At 41.6% G+C, this 19,578-nt stretch overlaps 1 protein-coding gene across 1 annotated transcript in view; it reads right to left on the reverse strand.

Annotated features, from left to right (window-relative positions):
- Positions 1-728: 728 nt before the first annotated feature.
- PSME4 (proteasome activator subunit 4) overlaps positions 729-19,578 on the reverse strand; it is a gene marked incomplete in the record, with an annotated part of 938,614 nt that continues 919,764 nt past the window's right edge. Inside the window, 1 exon segment of the mRNA XM_053712692.1 lies at positions 729-1,676.

Raw genomic sequence — 19,578 nt, forward strand, 5'->3', positions numbered from 1 at the left:
TTGTCTTTTATGATTCAGATAGAACATACAATTTTAAATAACTTTCCAATTTAATTCTATTATCAAATTGTCTTCATTTTCAGCCAATCACGAGACAAATGTGTGCAGGCACCAATTAGCAGCAACTCCCACTAGTGTATGATATGTGCGTATTCATTTTTAACAAGGGACACTAAGAGAACGAAGCACATTTGAAAATAGAAATGAATTTAAAAGGGTCTTAAAATTGACATGCTCTATCTGAACCATGCAAGTTTAATATTGACTTTTCCTATTCCTTTAAAGGGATAAAAAAAAAGTCAAAATTAAAATGCATGGGTGCTTCCATTGGAAAAAATGCTTATAGTCAAAGTTATTACTGTTTTCCTGCAGCGTATGTACATATCCTGTGAGGGCATGTACAGCAGTATTCAAACACTATGCCTGCTCAGAGAGGTGTGTATTGTTTCTTAAGATGCAATGTGTCATGCAAGCTAATGCTAGTGTTTAAATACTAGTGCATGGGCCCGGATAGGATATGTGCATATGCCACAGAAAAACAGTAATAACTTTTATTAGAAGTAAAAATGCTTCTATTTCAAACTGAAAAGCAACAATTTTCATTTAATTTTTGACCTGTCTATCCCTTTAATTTGTTTACATAGAGACATTTCTTTTCATCACTCAATGTACACAATTTTTCAAGTAGCTACAAATATTTGGTATAATAAAATTTAGCACAACAGATGTTACAAATGATCCATTTATTGGGTCTTAAAATAAACTAATTATACAATTGAAATAACAGATTTGGCACTACGCTATACAATGGTTACATCTGTGCTGACACTCAGTAAATACTGCACTAGGAACGCTGCTGTGCTTTAGGTTTTGAGTGAGTCACTTGCTCAGCAGGTAGGCATTTAAAAATAATTATAGAATTCCTGCAAGGAAGACCGTACACATCGTAAGCTCACCAAAATGAGAATTATTTCAATGTACAAAGTACCTTGCTTACAAATCTGTCACCTTGTAACATTAGCATTAGGTGTATAGCACAAAAAACCTCTGCAAAACCTGCAGATGTACTGTATATAGGATTATTTATAATTTATTGAGATTCATGAAACAAACCAACTATAAATGCTCAAGGAGCAAAACAAAGCTATGTCTGTTAAAGAAAATAATTTAAAAACACAAAAATATGGCATTTGACCTGATACAAAGCTTTAGCATAGACTTAATATTATTGTGATTCTTTACAAATGAGTTTTGTAATGATTTTATGTAAAAGGTGTTCTATCTGTACAATGTATTACTGTTGTAAGTCTCTACCGTTTATACAGTCATGTAACACATTTAAAACATTGTTACGTTCAAGCTCTTGTTTTATGTGGCAGACAAAATCTATACAGAGTTTCCATTGCTAAAAGTCTGTGGATAATGAGTCTTTAATGAGCCAAACAAGGTGCACTTCAATCCCTTACAAGCTTAAATAAGTCAAACTCTTGAATTAAAAATTCTTGACAAAATGCTTCAGTTCTACGCCATGACTAAAAAGAAAAAATAATAATTAAAAAAAATAATCCATTCATTTGGCCAGCAAGACATCCAAGTTTAAAAGTTTCAGAAACAATAGAACTGGAAGTTCCTTCTTGTTTTGCAGACGGTTCTATACTGCCCCCTGTAGGTCTAGTCTGAAAGACACAGAAATTAATTAAATCATCCGAGTGCATTAAAACAAGAGTGTTGATATATATTTAAAATAAGTTCAGTGTTTCAGTCTTATGTTTATTTAACATAACTGACACAAGAAATTAAACAAAGGGAATAACAATCTAATTTAATGTCTAAATAAACTAACATTTACCATGTAAAATTACACAAAAAAGTTTGCATTGCATGTTTTTTTTCTATTATCTAACTTGCTTCATTTTCTTGGTATCCTTTGTTGAAAAGCACACTGCGGTACACTCAGGCACAGCAATGCACTACTGGGAGCTAGTCGCTAAATGGTGGTTACACATATATACATCTTGTCATTGTCTCACCTGTGTTCATCTACTGTAGCTTCCAGTAGTGCATTTCAGCTCTTTCAACAAAAGATACAAAGAGAATGAAGCAAATTTGATAATGGAACTAATTTAGAAAGTTGATTACAATTATATGTTTTGTCTTAACTTGGAAAAGAAAAAAATTAGGTTTAATATCCCTTTAAGTGCAAAAGCTTAAAAATCACATCAGTAAAAGGGGGTTAAAGACTTAGCAAGCTAAAGGGTTAAAAGTAAAAATTACAGTTATTAACAAGATAAAAATATTTGTTATCTGGGATAAGTAGATTGCTCCCTGCTTTTAACACTTACCACGCCGCTTCACTTATGCTGATAAGTGACAAACTTCAATTCTATGATATAGAAAAAGCATGGCTGACTGCTTGGCCGAGTTTTATGATACTATATGGAGCATTACTGACTCATTAAGGCTTGACCTATTTAGACGCATGCACCTAATATGACTAATTGCTGCTACTAATATCTGCTGGGCTGATCCTAGAGTGACATTGGAACTCATTACACAGGAGACCGAAATGGACTATTTTCTTGATTCCTTCTTTGGATACTAGAAGAGAGTTTTGATCTTAGGTTCATCTACTTTATTTCTAATAAATACTGTTTGATTGTTTCACACTTTGTGACCTCTACTCTTTACATAATGGTTTAATTTTTAACGTTTGCTGTTGCCTTGAAAGCGTTTGTGCTGGACAGGGTCTACTTTTTGTTTTTTTGCTTCTTTTTCTATTAATAAAAATATTTTTGCATAGGTGAGCAAATAAATTGTGTTCCCGATCAGATATCAATCAGTTCACTAAAAGATATTAAAAACAATGCATTGTTAATACTACCCAGTTTGTTTCATTTGAAGATTAAATGGGACAACCCATTTTATTCTTACCTGAATATAAAAGATGATATTTCACAATTATCTTAAAGGGACACTGAATCCAATTTTTTTCTTTCATGATTCAGATAGAGCATGACATTTTAAGCAACTTTCTAATTTACTCCTATAATTAAAATTTTCTTCATTCTCTTGGTATCTTTATTTTAAATGCAAGAATGCAAGTTTAGATGCTGGCCCAATTTTGGTGAACAACCTGGGTTGTCCTTGCTGATTGGTGGATAAATTCATCCACCAATAAAAAAGTGCTGTCCAGAGCAAGAGATAGAAGAAAAATTGATAATAGGAGTAAATTAGAAAGTTGTTTAAAATTGCATGCTCTATCGGAATCACAAAGGAAAAAATTTGGGTTCATTGTCCCTTTAATATGTGAAAAAATAAGTTTCCATGCTGAATATATATATTTATTATGCTTGGACTTCCCACCAACAGAGCAGTGCTAGTCGTACTTGTTATGCAAGAACAGATTTTTTTTTTTTAATAATTCGTATTTAAAGGCATAACATATTTTTTTGGAGTTTATTTCTATAATACTGGAAAATTGTAAAATTCAAATGCTTTCACTTCTTTTTATCTTACAAGACTAGTACTACTAATGTTTGCTTTACTCCCTCACATAACTATAAATTGTTATATGCAGAACACACAGAGAATGGCTTTCTTATGTATAATTCTCATGTATTACTGTGTTAATGACATTAATGCCAGAGTTTAAGGGCTCAATTTACCAAAGCCATACGGCTGCAAGTTCTCACAAGAACTTGCTCTCCGTAATTTATCAAGCAGCGGTCGCCGCTTCCCTAACCTCTTTGCCACCTCTAAGGTGGTGAAATTCAATCTCTGCGGTCGACTCCGAACAAGGAGATTGACAGCTCCTGCCCGCACGTGATTGGCTGTGCACGGGCAGGATTGCACGCAAGCGCAAAATTGCGCTCGTGTGCAATGGTGGATACCTGCGGGTAATTTCGCCCCACCACAGGCGAGCTGAGGCGTACAGGGGCGCATATACGCGCCCCTGTACGCCTCAGCTTTGAAAAATCTAGCCCTAAGTACACAATGAAACGTGAAAAAGTTCCATGGAAATGTAAAACTCTCCCCACTCCTAGAATGCTTCATGCAAGAGTCAATAAATCACCTGCTCGGCCTTACCCATAAGCTGTGATAGGCTGTGCAGCATCAAAGAAATGCTGGAAAAATTAACTGTAATGTGATTCCATTTAATTGCCCTCTATTTTAAAGCTAAAAAAAATAGGGCATTTCTGCACCAAAAGGAAGGTAAACAAATGTAAAACAGGAATTGGCCCATAGTGTACATGAAAAATATGAACTGGCACAGTTAAAGGAGAAGAATTGCTGATAAATGGAACTTTTTTGGCTCTAATTATCAAGCAGTAGAGGCAGCTTTAAAGCCTTTGCGGTAGAGGCTTACATGATAGAATCTGTAACCAATAGTTTAGAAGCAGCATTATTAAGAAACAAGACTGAGCAGTGGGCGACTTGTGCAATGATAAATGCAGGCAGCACACCGTGATCATGAGCAGAACTTTGTCCTCCCAGACAATAATAAACGGGGCCATATAACTTAAAATGGAGAAATATTACACAAAATTTATTTTCAATCTTTGTAAGGATAAAGGTGTTTTTATCTAAAACTCGAACCCTGTACTGAGAAAATGTCCAGAGTGTGGGTGGAGTTATTTGCAAAAAAACAGAATTTATGTTTACCTGATAAATTACTTTCTCCAACGGTGTGTCCGGTCCACGGCGTCATCCTTACTTGTGGGATATTCTCTTCCCCAACAGGAAATGGCAAAGAGCCCAGCAAAGCTGGTCACATGATCCCTCCTAGGCTCCGCCTACCCCAGTCATTCGACCGACGTTAAGGAGGAATATTTGCATAGGAGAAACCATATGATACCGTGGTGACTGTAGTTAAAGAAAATAAATCATCAGACCTGATTAAAAAACCAGGGCGGGCCGTGGACCGGACACACCGTTGGAGAAAGTAATTTATCAGGTAAACATAAATTCTGTTTTCTCCAACATAGGTGTGTCCGGTCCACGGCGTCATCCTTACTTGTGGGAACCAATACCAAAGCTTTAGGACACGGATGAAGGGAGGGAGCAAATCAGGTCACCTAAATGGAAGGCACCACGGCTTGCAAAACCTTTCTCCCAAACACAGCCTCAGAAGAAGCAAAAGTATCAAACTTGTAAAATTTGGTAAAAGTGTGCAGTGAAGACCAAGTCGCTGCCCTACATATCTGATCAACAGAAGCCTCGTTCTTGAAGGCCCATGTGGAAGCCACAGCCCTAGTGGAATGAGCTGTGATTCTTTCAGGAGGCTGCCGTCCGGCAGTCTCGTAAGCCAATCTGATGATGCTTTTAATCCAAAAAGAGAGAGAGGTAGAAGTTGCTTTTTGACCTCTCCTTTTACCAGAATAAACAACAAACAAGGAAGATGTTTGTCTAAAATCCTTTGTAGCATCTAAATAGAATTTTAGAGCGCGAACAACATCCAAATTGTGCAACAAACGTTCCTTCTTCGAAACTGGTTTCGGACACAAAGAAGGCACGACTATCTCCTGGTTAATGTTTTTGTTAGAAACAACTTTTGGAAGAAAACCAGGTTTAGTACGTAAAACCACCTTATCTGCATGGAACACCAGATAAGGAGGAGAACACTGCAGAGCAGATAATTCTGAAACTCTTCTGGCAGAAGAAATTGCAACCAAAAACAAAACTTTCCAAGATAATAACTTAATATCAACGGAATGTAAGGGTTCAAACGGAACCCCCTGAAGAACTGAAAGAACTAAGTTGAGACTCCAAGGAGGAGTCAAAGGTTTGTAAACAGGCTTGATTCTAACCAGAGCCTGAACAAAGGCTTGAACATCTGGCACAGCTGCCAGCTTTTTGTGAAGTAACACAGACAAGGCAGAAATCTGTCCCTTCAAGGAACTTGCAGATAATCCTTTCTCCAATCCTTCTTGGAGAAAGGATAGAATCTTAGGAATCTTTACCTTGTCCCAGGGGAATCCTTTAGATTCACACCAACAGATATATTTTTTCCATATTTTGTGGTAAATTTTTCTAGTTACAGGCTTTCTGGCCTGAACAAGAGTATCAATAACAGAATCTGAGAACCCTCTTTTTGATAAAATCAAGCGTTCAATCTCCAAGCAGTCAGCTGGAGTGAGACCAGATTCGGATGTTCGAACGGGCCTTGAACAAGAAGGTCTCGTCTCAAAGGTAGCTTCCATGGTGGAGCCGATGACATATTCACCAGATCTGCATACCAAGTCCTGCGTGGCCACGCAGGAGCTATCAAGATCACCGACGCCCTCTCCTGATGGATCCTGGCTACCAGCCTGGGGATGAGAGGAAACGGCGGGAATACATAAGCTAGTTTGAAGGTCCAAGGTGCTACTAGTGCATCTACTAGAGTCGCCTTGGGATCCCTGGATCTGGACCCGTAGCAAGGAACCTTGAAGTTCTGACGAGAGGCCATCAGATCCATGTCTGGAATGCCCCACAGTTGAGTGATTTGGGCAAAGATTTCCGGATGGAGTTCCCACTCCCCCGGATGCAATGTCTGACGACTCAGAAAATCCGCTTCCCAATTTTCCACTCCTGGGATGTGGATTGCAGACAGGTGGCAGGAGCGAGTCTCCGCCCATTGAATGATTTTGGTCACTTCTTCCATCACCAGGGAACTCCTTGTTCCCCCCTGATGGTTGATGTACGCAACAGTCGTCATGTTGTCTGATTGAAACCGTATGAACTTGGCCTTCGCTAGCTGAGGCCAAGCCTTGAGAGCATTGAATATCGCTCTCAGTTCCAGAATATTTATCGGTAGAAGAGATTCTTCCCGAGACCAAAGACCCTGAGCTTTCAGGGATCCCCAGACCGCGCCCCAGCCCATCAGACTGGCGTCGGTCGTGACAATGACCCACTCTGGTCTGCGGAAGGTCATCCCTTGCGACAGGTTGTCCAGGGACAGCCACCAACGGAGTGAGTCTCTGGTCCTCTGATTTACTTGTATCTTCGGAGACAAGTCTGTATAGTCCCCATTCCACTGACTGAGCATGCACAGTTGTAATGGTCTTAGATGAATGCGTGCAAAAGGAACTATGTCCATTGCCGCTACCATCAAACCTATTACTTCCATGCACTGCGCTATGGAAGGAAGAGGAACGGAATGAAGTGTCCGACAAGAGTTTAGAAGTTTTGTTTTTCTGGCCTCTGTCAGAAAAATCCTCATTTCTAAGGAGTCTATTATTGTTCCCAAGAAGGGAACCCTTGTCGACGGAGATAGAGAACTCTTTTCCACGTTCACTTTCCATCCGTGAGAACTGAGAAAGGCCAGGACTATGTCCGTGTGAGCCTTCGCTTGAGGAAGGGACGACGCTTGAATCAGAATGTCGTCCAAGTAAGGTACTACTGCAATGCCCCTTGGTCTTAGCACCGCTAGAAGGGACCCTAGTACCTTTGTGAAAATCCTTGGAGCAGTGGCTAATCCGAAAGGAAGCGCCACGAACTGGTAATGCTTGTCCAGGAATGCGAACCTTAGGAACCGATGATGTTCCTTGTGGATAGGAATATGTAGATACGCATCCTTTAAATCCACCGTGGTCATGAATTGACCTTCCTGGATGGAAGGAAGAATTGTTCGAATGGTTTCCATCTTGAACGATGGAACCTTGAGAAACTGGTTTAAGATCTTGAGATCTAAGATTGGTCTGAACGTTCCCTCTTTTTTGGGAACTATGAACAGATTGGAGTAGAACCCCATCCCTTGTTCTCCTAATGGAACAGGATGAATCACTCCCATTTTTAGCAGGTCTTCTACACAATGTAAGAATGCCTGTCTTTTTATGTGGTCTGAAGACAATTGAGACCTGTGGAACCTCCCCCTTGGGGGAAGCCCCTTGAATTCCAGAAGATAACCTTGGGAGACTATTTCTAGTGCCCAAGGATCCAGAACATCTCTTGCCCAAGCCTGAGCGAAGAGAGAGAGTCTGCCCCCCACCAGATCCGGTCCCGGATCGGGGGCCAACATTTCATGCTGTCTTGGTAGCAGTGGCAGGTTTCTTGGCCTGCTTTCCCTTGTTCCAGCCTTGCATTGGTCTCCAGGCTGGCTTGGCTTGAGAAGTATTACCCTCTTGCTTAGAGGACGTAGCACTTGGGGCTGGTCCGTTTCTACGAAAGGGACGAAAATTAGGTTTATTTTTGGCCTTGAAAGACCTATCCTGAGGAAGGGCGTGGCCCTTACCCCCAGTGATATCAGAGATAATCTCTTTCAAGTCAGGGCCAAACAGCGTTTTCCCCTTGAAAGGAATGTTAAGTAGTTTGTTCTTGGAAGACGCATCCGCTGACCAAGATTTCAACCAAAGCGCTCTGCGCGCCACAATAGCAAACCCAGAATTTTTCGCCGCTAACCTAGCCAATTGCAAAGTGGCGTCTAGGGTGAAAGAATTAGCCAATTTGAGAGCACGGATTCTGTCCATAATCTCCTCAAAAGGAGGAGAATCACTATCGATCGCCTTAACTAGTTCATCAAACCAGAAACACGCGGCTGTAGTGACAGGGACAATGCATGAAATTGGTTGTAGAAGGTAACCTTGCTGAACAAACATCTTTTTAAGCAAACCTTCTAATTTTTTATCCATAGGATCTTTGAAAGCACAACTATCTTCTATGGGTATAGTGGTGCGTTTGTTTAAAGTAGAAACCGCTCCCTCGACCTTGGGGACTGTCTGCCATAAGTCCTTTCTGGGGTCGACCATAGGAAACAATTTTTTAAATATGGGGGGAGGGACGAAAGGTATACCGGGCCTTTCCCATTCTTTATTTATAATGTCCGCCACCCGCTTGGGTATAGGAAAAGCTTCTGGGAGCCCCGGGACCTCTAGGAACTTGTCCATTTTACATAGTTTCTCTGGGATGATCAAATTCTCACAATCATCCAGAGTGGATAATACCTCCTTAAGCAGAGCGCGGAGATGTTCCAACTTAAATTTAAATGTAATCACATCGGGTTCAGCTTGTTGAGAAATTTTCCCTGAATCTGAAATTTCTCCCTCAGACAAAACCTCCCTGGCCCCCTCAGACTGGTGTAGGGGCATTTCAGAACCATTATCATCAGCGTCCTCATGCTCTTCAGTATCTAAAACAGAGCAGTCGCGCTTACGCTGATAAGTGGGCATTTTGGCTAAAATGTTTTTGATAGAATTATCCATTACAGCCGTTAATTGTTGCATAGTAAGGAGTATTGGCGCGCTAGATGTACTAGGGGCCTCCTGAGTGGGCAAGACTCGTGTAGACGAAGGAGGGAATGATGCAGTACCATGCTTACTCCCCTCACTTGAGGAATCATCTTGGGCATCATTTTCAGTGTCACATAAATCACATTTATTTAAATGAGAAGGAACCCTGGCTTCCCCACATTCAGAACACAGTCTATCTGGTAGTTCAGACATGTTAAACAGGCATAAACTTGATAACAAAGAACAAAAAACGTTTTAAAATAAAACCGTTACTGTCACTTTAAATTTTAAACTGAACACACTTTATTACTGCAATTGCGAAAAAGTATGAAGGAATTGTTCAAAATTCACCAAAATTTCACCACAGTGTCTTAAAGCCTTAAAAGTATTGCACACCAAATTTGGAAGCTTTAACCCTTAAAATAACGGAACCGGAGCCGTTTTTAACTTTAACCCCTTTACAGTCCCTGGTATCTGCTTTGCTGAGACCCAACCAAGCCCAAAGGGGAATACGATACCAAATGATGCCTTCAGAAAGTCTTTTCTATGTATCAGAGCTCCTCACACATGCGACTGCATGTCATGCCTCTCAAAAACAAGTGCGCAATACCGGCGCGAAAATGAGGCTCTGCCTATGATTAGGGAAAGCCCCTAAAGAATAAGGAGTCTAAAACAGTGCCTGCCGATATTATTTTACCAAAATACCCATATTAAATGATTCCTCAAGGCTAAATATGTGTAATATATGAATCGATTTAGCCCAAAAAAAGTCTACAGTCATAATAAGCCCTTGTGAAGCCCTTATTTACTTTCTGAATAAACATGGCTTACCGGATCCCATAGGGAAAATGACAGCTTCCAGCATTACATCGTCTTGTTAGAATGTGTCATACCTCAAGCAGCAAAAGACTGCTCACTGTTCCCCCAACTGAAGTTAATTCCTCTCAACAGTCCTGTGTGGAACAGCCATGGATTTTAGTAACGGTTGCTAAAATCATTTTCCTCTTACAAACAGAAATCTTCATCTCTTTTCTGTTTCAGAGTAAATAGTACATACCAGCACTATTTTAAAATAACAAACTCTTGATTGAATAATAAAAACTACAGTTAAACACTAAAAAACTCTAAGCCATCTCCGTGGAGATGTTGCCTGTACAACGGCAAAGAGAATGACTGGGGTAGGCGGAGCCTAGGAGGGATCATGTGACCAGCTTTGCTGGGCTCTTTGCCATTTCCTGTTGGGGAAGAGAATATCCCACAAGTAAGGATGACGCCGTGGACCGGACACACCTATGTTGGAGAAACATAATTTATGTAAGAATTTACCTGATAAATTAATTTCTTTCATGGTGGCAAGAGTCCATGAGCTAGTGACGTATGGGATATACAGGAGGGGGCAAAGTTTACCAAACCTCAAAAGCCTATAAATACACCTCCCACCTCACTCATACCTCAGTTTAACGTATAGCCAAGTTAGTGAGGTGTAAAAGGAGTAAAGGCATAAAAAAGAGGAACAGGATAAAGTGCTTTATATATAAAAAACCCCACAAATTATGCTTACCTGATAATTTCATTTCGATCGTGGGGAAGAGAGTCCACGGCTTCATTCATTACTATTGGGAATTAAGAACCAGGAGGAGGGAAAGACACCTCAGCCAAAGGCTTAAATACATCTCCCACTCCCCTCATCCCCAAGTCATTCTGCCAAGGGAACCACAAACAGTAGGAGAAATATCAGGGTATAAATGGTGCCAGAAGAGAATTTAAATTTAGGTCCGCCCACAGGAGATACGGGCGGAAGCCGTGGACTCTCCTCCCTACGATGGAAATGAAATTATCAGGTAAACATAATTTATGTTTTCCATCTAAAGGGGAGGAGAGTCCACGGCTTCATTCATTACTACTGGGAATATATACCCAAGTTCTAGAGGACACTGAATGAAACCAGGAGGGTAAAAGGCAGACCCTAATCTGAGGGCACCACAGCCTGTAGAACCTTTCTCCCAAAAGCTGCTTCTGCAGAAGCAAAAACGTCAAATTTGTAAAACTTTGTAAAAGTGTGTAAGGAGGACCACACACCTTACAAATTTGCTCCATAGAGGCTTCATTCTTGAAAGCCCAGGACGAAGCCACAGCTCTAGTTGAATAAGCCGTGATCCTCTGAGGAGGCTTATGTCCCGCTGTCTCATAAGCCAAGCGAATCAAGCTCCTCAGCCAAAAAGACAAAGAAGTAGCAGAAGCCCTCTGACCCCTGCGCTTCCCTGAATACACGAGAAAAAGAGATGTAGATTGTCCGAAGTCCTTTGTAGCTTGAAGATAGAACTTCAGGGCGCGGACCACATCTAGATTATGAAGTAACCGCTCCATAGAAGAAGGGTTAGGGCACAGAGAAGGAACAACAATTTCCTGATTGATGTTACGATTGGACACCACCTTGGGAAGTAATCCCAAGCCAGTGCGAAATACAGCCTTATCCGAATGAAAAACCAGATAAGGTGGCCCATGTTGCAACCGCCAGTTCAGATACTCTGCAAGCCGATGCAATGGCCAACAGAAAAAGAACCTTCTAGGACAGAACCTTAATGTCAAGGGAATGCATAGGCTCAAACGGAACCCTTTGCAAAACCCTAAGGACCAAGTTCAAGCTCCATGGGGGAGCAGACTGCTTAAAGACAGGCCTGATTCGAGACAAAGCCTGAACAAAGGATTAAATGTCAGGGAGTTCAGCGAGTCTCCTGTGTAACAAAACAGATAATGCCGCCGACATTTTTCCCTTTAAGGAACTAGCGGCAAGTCCCTTCTCCAAACCTTCTTGAAGAAAGGACAGAATTCTGGAAACCCTCACCTTGTGACAAGGGTATCCATGTTTCTCACACCAGGACAAGTAAGTCCTCCACACCATATGGTAGATGCGCCGAGTGACTGGCTTCCTTGCCTGAACTAGAGTGTCAATCATACTTTCAGAAAAACCTCTCTTGGCTAGGACTAAGCGTTCAATCTCCAAGCAGTCAGCCTCAGAGAATCGAGATTCTGATGTTGGAAAGGACCCTGTTCCAGCAGATCCCTGCGACAAGGTAACCTCCACGGCGGAGAGGATTACATCCCCACCAGATCTGCAAACCTACGTCCTCCGCGGCCACGAAGGAGCAAACAGAATGGTAGACGCTCTCTCCTGCTTTATGCGTGCCACAATACAAGGTAGAAGTGGTAAGGGAGGAAAAATGTACGCTAGATCTAACCCCCAAGGCACTGCTAATGCATCTATCAGTTCTGCCTGGGGTTCCATCGACCTCGACCCGTAACGGGGAAGTTTGCAATTGAGTCTGGACACCATGAGATCTATCCCCGACGTCCCCCATCTGAGACACATCTCCGCAAACATCTCAGGTGAAGAGACCATTCCCCCGGATGGAATGTTTGCCTGCTGAGAAAGTCCGCTTCCCAGTTGTCCACACCTGGGATGTGGATCGCAGAAAGCGAGCAGTTGTGGGCCTCCGCCCATTCCAATAACTGAGACACCTCCCACATTGCGAGGGAGCTCCTCGTACCCCCCTGATGGTTGATGCAAGCCACTGAGGTAATGTTGTCCGTCTGAAACCTTAAGAAGTTGAACGCCCCCAGGTCGGGCCGCGCCTTCAGAGTATTGTAGATCGCTCGAAGTTCCAGGATATTTATCGGAAAAGGAACTCCAGCCAAGACCATTTTCCCTCTGCCATTCTGGCACCCCAAACAGCTCCTCATCCCACCAGACTCGCGTCCGTGGTCACAATCTCCCAGGACGGTCTCAAGAAGGATGTCCCCATGGACAGTTATTCTGGGCGGATCCACCAAGAGAGGGAGGTCCGAACCCGTACATCCATGGATATCAGTTGTGAGAGATCTGAATGATCGCCGTTCCACTGCCTCAACATGCATAACTGAAGAGGCCTGAGATGAAACCTTGCAAATGGAATGACGTCTATGCTGGAGAGACCATGAGTGCCATCACCTCCATACATTGGGCGTCTCTTCCTGCGTGTCTGATCCGTGAGAAAAATCTTCATGGACACCGAGTCTATGATCGTGCCCAGAAACTCCACCTTGGTGCTGGGTACCAGGGAGCTCTTTCCGGAGTTTATCTTCCAACCATGAGATTGAAGTAACAGGAGTAGAGACCTTGAATGGTCAACTGCCTGACTGAAGGACGGCGCTTGAACCAGGATGTCGTCTAGATAGGGCGCCACCGCAATGCCCCTGGATCTGGCTACAGCAAGCAGAACCTTTGTGAAAACTCTATGGGCCGTCGCCAGAACGAAAGAAAGGGCCACACACTGGAAGTGTTGGTCCAGAAATGCAAATCTTAGGAACTTGAAGTGGTCCCTGTGAATTGGAACATGAAGGTAGGCATCCTTCAAGTTTATTGTGGTCATGAACTGCCCCTCTTGAACTAGGGGCAAAATGGACCTGATAGTTTCCATTTTGAATGATGTAACGGACAAAAACTTGTTTAAACACTTCAGATCCAAAATCGGGCGGAACGTACCCTCCTTTTTTGAGGGTAAAAAAAGGGCCTTATCTGCACGAAAGGTATGAAAAGTAGCTCCTTTCGGTTTAGCTTTCTTATCCTGGGGTAGGAAGGCACCCTTGCCTCCCGTAACCGTGGAAATGATCGAGTGCAGGCCTGGACCGAACAGAATCTTTCCTTGAAAAGGCAGGGACAGCAACCTCAATTTAGAGGTCATGTCCGCCGACCAAGATTTTAGCCACAAGGCTCTGCGCGCTAAAACCGAAAACCTTGACATCTTAGCATTCAGCCGAATAATTTCCATATTGGCGTCGCAAATTAAAGAATTGGCTACCTTCAGAGCCTTAATCTTTTCCTGCACCTCTTCGAAAGAGGGTTCACCCTCAATCATTTCACACAGGGAATAACACCAATATGACGCAGCTCCAGCACCCGCGGCTTCGGCTGCTGCCGGCTGAAAAACAAACCCTGTGTGCTGAAACATCTTTCTCAGCATGTTCTCCAACTTTTTATCCATGGGCTCTTTGAACGTCAAACTATCCTCTAGGGGAATAGTTGTTCGCTTAGCGAGCGTGGAGATGGCCCCATACACCCTAGGAATGGTCCCCCACAGCTCCAACTGAGCCTCCGGAACGGGGAAAAGTTTCTTAAAGGACGAGGAAGGGAAAAAGGAAGAACCTACAAGGCCCTGCACTTGCACTTAGCAGAACGTGGTAAGGTGTGGATCACTTTTGAAACCGCCGTCTGCAGTTGATCCGCAAAATTTGGTGGCCAACAAATCTCTCCCGAAGGAGCAACGGTCGGACCCCAGGGTGCTGCATGCGCAATAGGGGACTCAACTCGGGAATGCACCTCATGGGACGGAGAAACCTCAGAGGTGGACGGCTCAGTGGTACTAGACATTCTTTTAGTCTTAGATGTCTCAACCCTCTCAAGGCATGTGGAACATAATTGGGCAGGCTGGTCTACCGGAACCTCACAATAAACACAGGTATGAGACTTTGTCAAAGAGGTAGTACCCTCTAACGCGTCAGAATCCTCCATAGCTTGCACTTTTATTAGAATAAAAGAGACACTAACAGGCTCCTTTATAACCGCCAATGGCCGGCACACTCACCACCTCCTATGACCCGGACTACAAAAACAGCTTTGTCTCCTCCGTCAAAGATCAGACCGGAAGTGAAGAGCCCCACCTGGTCACATGGGTGCCTCGCAGGACTGCCCTGCCTAAAGGAGAAAACGCGCCAAAAAAAGACCGCGCAAAAACTCCCGGAAAAGAACCTGATAGTTCCACACATTGCCAGAGCCTCATCCTGCACAGCGCAGCAATGACACAATAAACAATATAATGTACAAACTCCCCCTATTCAATAATTCCCCTACCGGGAATATTAACCAGTGATTCTGTAAAGATAAAAGGCTCCACACTGTGGCCCTGTATTCTATGTTAACATTGTGTATAAAATGAAAGGATCTTACCAGAATCCACACCGTGGAACAGGAACACTGCCCTTCAAGTGTAACAGGTCATAGCAGCGCTCCTGACATGGACACGAGAGAAGAAAAGAGTCTGTGAAATTCGTCAACGCCAATTGCTGTAGGAGCTGTTAATATGAGTCGGGATGGTTTCGCAAAAGAGACTCTCCCTGCATCTCCGGACTCTAACTTTCACCCAAGCCCTCACTAAGAAGCCTTATAGGGCTACTAAAAACTCCTGTCCCATTGCGAAGAGAATTACCCTCCATATGAGACCTCCGAATCTTCGGCACCTCTCTGCCAACTCCTGTGACGAAAGGCAAAGAGTGGGAGATGGGAATTCCCAATAGTAATGAATGAAGCCGTGGACTCTTCTCCCATTTAAATGGAAATCATAACCCCATAAAAATTGGTTGGTTCCCATGGACTCTTGCCACCATGAAAGAAATTAATTTATCAGGTAAGTTCTTACATAAATTGTGTTTTCTTTCATATAGGTGGCAAAAGTCCATGAGCTAGTGATGTATGGGATATAATACCTAAGATGTGGAAGTCCACAAGTCACTAGAGAGGGATAAAATAAAAACAACTATTTCAGCTGAGAAATTAAATCCAAAAAATAATTAAGTCTTCTTAGAAAAAAAAATAAAAAAAACGCAAATCATAGGCACTAGAATCAAACCAAAAGCTGCTTCCGAAGAAGTAAACACATCAAAATGGTAAAATTTAGTAAATGTATGCAAAGAAGACCAAGTTGCTGCATTGCAAATTTGATCAACAGAAGCATCATTCTTGAAAGCCCAAGATGTGGTGACTGATCTAGTATAATGAGCTGTAATTGACTGCCCTGCGTCCAAATAAGCTTTGTGAATCAAAAGCTTCAACCAAGGAAATGGCAGAGGCTTTCTGACCTTTTCTGGAACCAGAAAAAATAACAAATAGACTAGAAGTCTTTCTGAAATCTTTAGTAGCCTCACTATAATATTTCAAAGCTCTTACCACATCCAAAGAATGTAAAGACCTTTCAAGAGTATTCTTAGGATTAGGACACAACGAAGGAACAATAATTTCCCTATTCATGTTGTTAGAATTCTCAACTTTAGGTACAAATTTAAATAAAGTCCGCAAAACAGCTTTATCTGGATGAAAAATCAGATGAGACTCACAAAGAGAGCAGACAATTCAGAAACTCTTCTAGCAGAAGAGATAACCAAAAGAAATAACACTTTCCAAGAAAGTAGTTTAATATCCAAAGAATGCATAGTCTCAAAAGGAGGAGCCTGCAAAATATTTAAAACCAAATTGAGACTCCAAGGAGGAGAAATTAATTTAATAACCGGTTTGATAATAATCAAATCCTGAACAAAACAGTGAATATCAGGAAACTTAGCAATCTTTCTATGAAATGAAACAGAAAGAGCAGAAATTTGTCCTTTCAAAGTATTTGCAGACAAACCATTCTGAAGAAACTGTAGAATCCTAGGAATTCTAAAAGAATGCCAAGAATAATCATGAGTGGAACACCATGAAATATAGGTTTTCCAAACCCTATGATAAATCTTCCTGGAGACAGACTTCCAAGCCTGTATCATAGTGTTAATTACTGAGTCAAAGAAACCTCTATGACTAAGTGTTCAATTTCCATGCCTCCAAATTTAGAGATTTGAGATCCTGATGGAAAACTGGGCCTTGAGACAGAAGGTCTGGTCTTATAGGAAGTGACCAAGGCTGGCAACTGGACATTCGGACAAGGTCCGCATACCAAAACCTGTGAGGACATGCTGGTGCTATCAGAAACACATAAGATTGGTCCATTAAAATCTTGGAGATCACCTTTGGAAGAAGAACCTAAGGCGGAAAAATGTAAGCAGGTTGGTAAAACCAGGGAACTGCTACAGCATCCATCATTTCCACCTGAGTATCCCTGGACCTGGAAAGGTATCTGGAAAGTTTCTTATTCAGACGAGAGGCCATCAGATCCATTTCTGGAAGACCCCACATCTGTACAAGTTGAAAAAAAAATCTTGATAGACCACTCCCCCAGATGTAAAGAATGATGGCTGAGATAACCCGCTTCCCAAATGTCTACACCTGGGATATGAATCGCAGAGATTTGACAAGAGTTGGATTCAGACCAAAAAAGTATCAGAGACACTTATTTCATTGATAAAGGACTGCAAGTCCCCCATTGATGATTGACATGTGCCATTGTTGTGATATTGTCTGTTTGAAAAATAATGTAAAGTTCTCTCTTCAATAGAGGCTAAGCCTGAAGAGCTCAAAAAATAGCACAGAGTTATAAAATATTGATTGGTAACCTCACCTCTTGAGGATTCCAAACCCCTTGTGCTGTAAGACTTGCATCTGTTGTGATCACAGTCCAGGAAGGACAAACAAATGAGGCCCCTTGAAAAATAATGTAGAGGTTTATCCACTAAGTCAGAGAGTTGAGTGTTGGGATTTAAGTATATCAACTGTGATATCTGAGTATAATTCCTGCACCACTAGTGCAACATGCAATGCTGTAGAGGTCTCATATGAAAACGAGGAAAGGGGATCGGGTCCGATGCTGCAATCATGAGACCTAAAACTTTCATGCACATAGCCACTGAAGGGAATGATAGAGACTGAAGATTTAGACAAGCTAAGACCAATTTCATTTGTCTCTTGTCTGTTAGAGAAAGAGTCATGGACACTGAATCTATCTGGAAACCTAAGACGGTGACCTTTGTCTGAGGAATCAAGAAACTCAAACCATGTCTTTGAAGATTCTTTGTGAGATTCTGCTAAATGAAAAGATTGAGCTAGTACCAAGATATTGTCCAAATAAGGAAACAACGCAATACCCTGCTCTCTGATTACAGATAGAAGGGCATTGAGAACCTTCGAGAAAATTATTGGTGCTGTTGCTAGGCCAAATGGAAGAGCGACAAATTGGTAATGCTTTTCTAGAAAAGAGAATCTCCGAAAACGATAGTGGTCTGGATGAATCGGAATGTGAAGCTAAGCGTCCTGTAAGTCTACTGTTGAGATTAAATGATCTTGCTGAACAAAAGGCAGAATAGTCCTTAGTCATCGTGAAAGTTGGGACTCTTACAAAATGATTTAAAGTTTTCATATCCAGGATTGGTCTGAAAGAATCTTCCTTCTTTAGGACAATTAATAGATTTGAATAGAAATCTAATCCCTGTTCCTACTGAGGAACTGGTACAATCACCCCTGAAAGCTCTAGGTCTGAAACACACTTCAGAAAAGCCTGAGCCTTCACAGGGTTTGTTGGAACATGAGTAAGAAAGAATCTTCCCATGGGAGGTCTTATTCTGAAACCTATTCAATACCCTTGAGAAACAATATTTTGAATCCTCTGATTTTGGACAGAATCTGTCCAAATGTCTTGAATTAACTTTAGTCTGACCCCCACCAGAATAAGTGGTTTGAGGGCCACACCTTCATGCAGTCTTAGGGGCTGGATTTGGTTTCTTATAAGGCTTGGATTTATTCTAATTCGGAGATGGTCTCCAATTAGAGCCAGAGGCCTTAGGGGAAAGAGAGGTTTTCTGTTCTCTATTCTGACGAAAGGAACAAAAACGTTTGTAAGCTTTAAATTTACCCTTAGATTTCTTGTCTTGGGGCAGAAAAACTCCCTTACCCCAGTGATAGTGGAGATAATAGAATCCAATTGAGAACCAAACAAATTATTACCCTGAAAAGATAAAGATAATAATCTAGATTTAGACACCATGTCAGCATTCCAAGATTTAAACCATAAAGCCCTTCTAGTTAGAATAGCTAAAAACATAGATTTGACATTAAAGGGATAGAAAAGTAAAAATTAAACTTGTATGATTCAGATAGAGCATGTCATTTTAAGACACTTTTAAATTCACTTCTATTTTCAAATGTGCTTTGTTCTCTTAGTATCCCTTGTTAAAAAATGAATACGCACATATCACACACTAGTGGGAGCTGCTGCTAATTGGTGCCTGCACACATTTGTCTCTTGTGATTGGCTAAATAGATATTTTCAGCTTCCTGTCAGTAGTGCAATGCTGTCTCTTCAGCAATGGATAACGAGAGAATGAAGAAAATTTGATAATAGAATTAAATTGGAAAATTGTTTAAAACTGTATTTTCTATCTGAATCATAAAAGAAAATGTTGGGCTTTTCTATGTTGAAGTAAAAGAACAATGCTAGATAGTTCAGGATCTGATAACTGCTGCTCTAAACTGTCCAAACAAAAAGTTGAAGCAGCAGCAACATCAGCCATAGAAATAGCTGGTCTAAGAATATAGTCAGTATGTAAATAGGCTCTTCTAAGGTAAGACTCAAGCTTCCTATCTAAAGGATCCTTAAAAGAAGTACTATCTTCCATAGGAATAGTAGTACGTTTG

This window comes from Bombina bombina, chromosome 4 (assembly GCF_027579735.1).
Source record: "Bombina bombina isolate aBomBom1 chromosome 4, aBomBom1.pri, whole genome shotgun sequence".
NCBI classification, from domain to species: domain Eukaryota; kingdom Metazoa; phylum Chordata; class Amphibia; order Anura; family Bombinatoridae; genus Bombina; species Bombina bombina.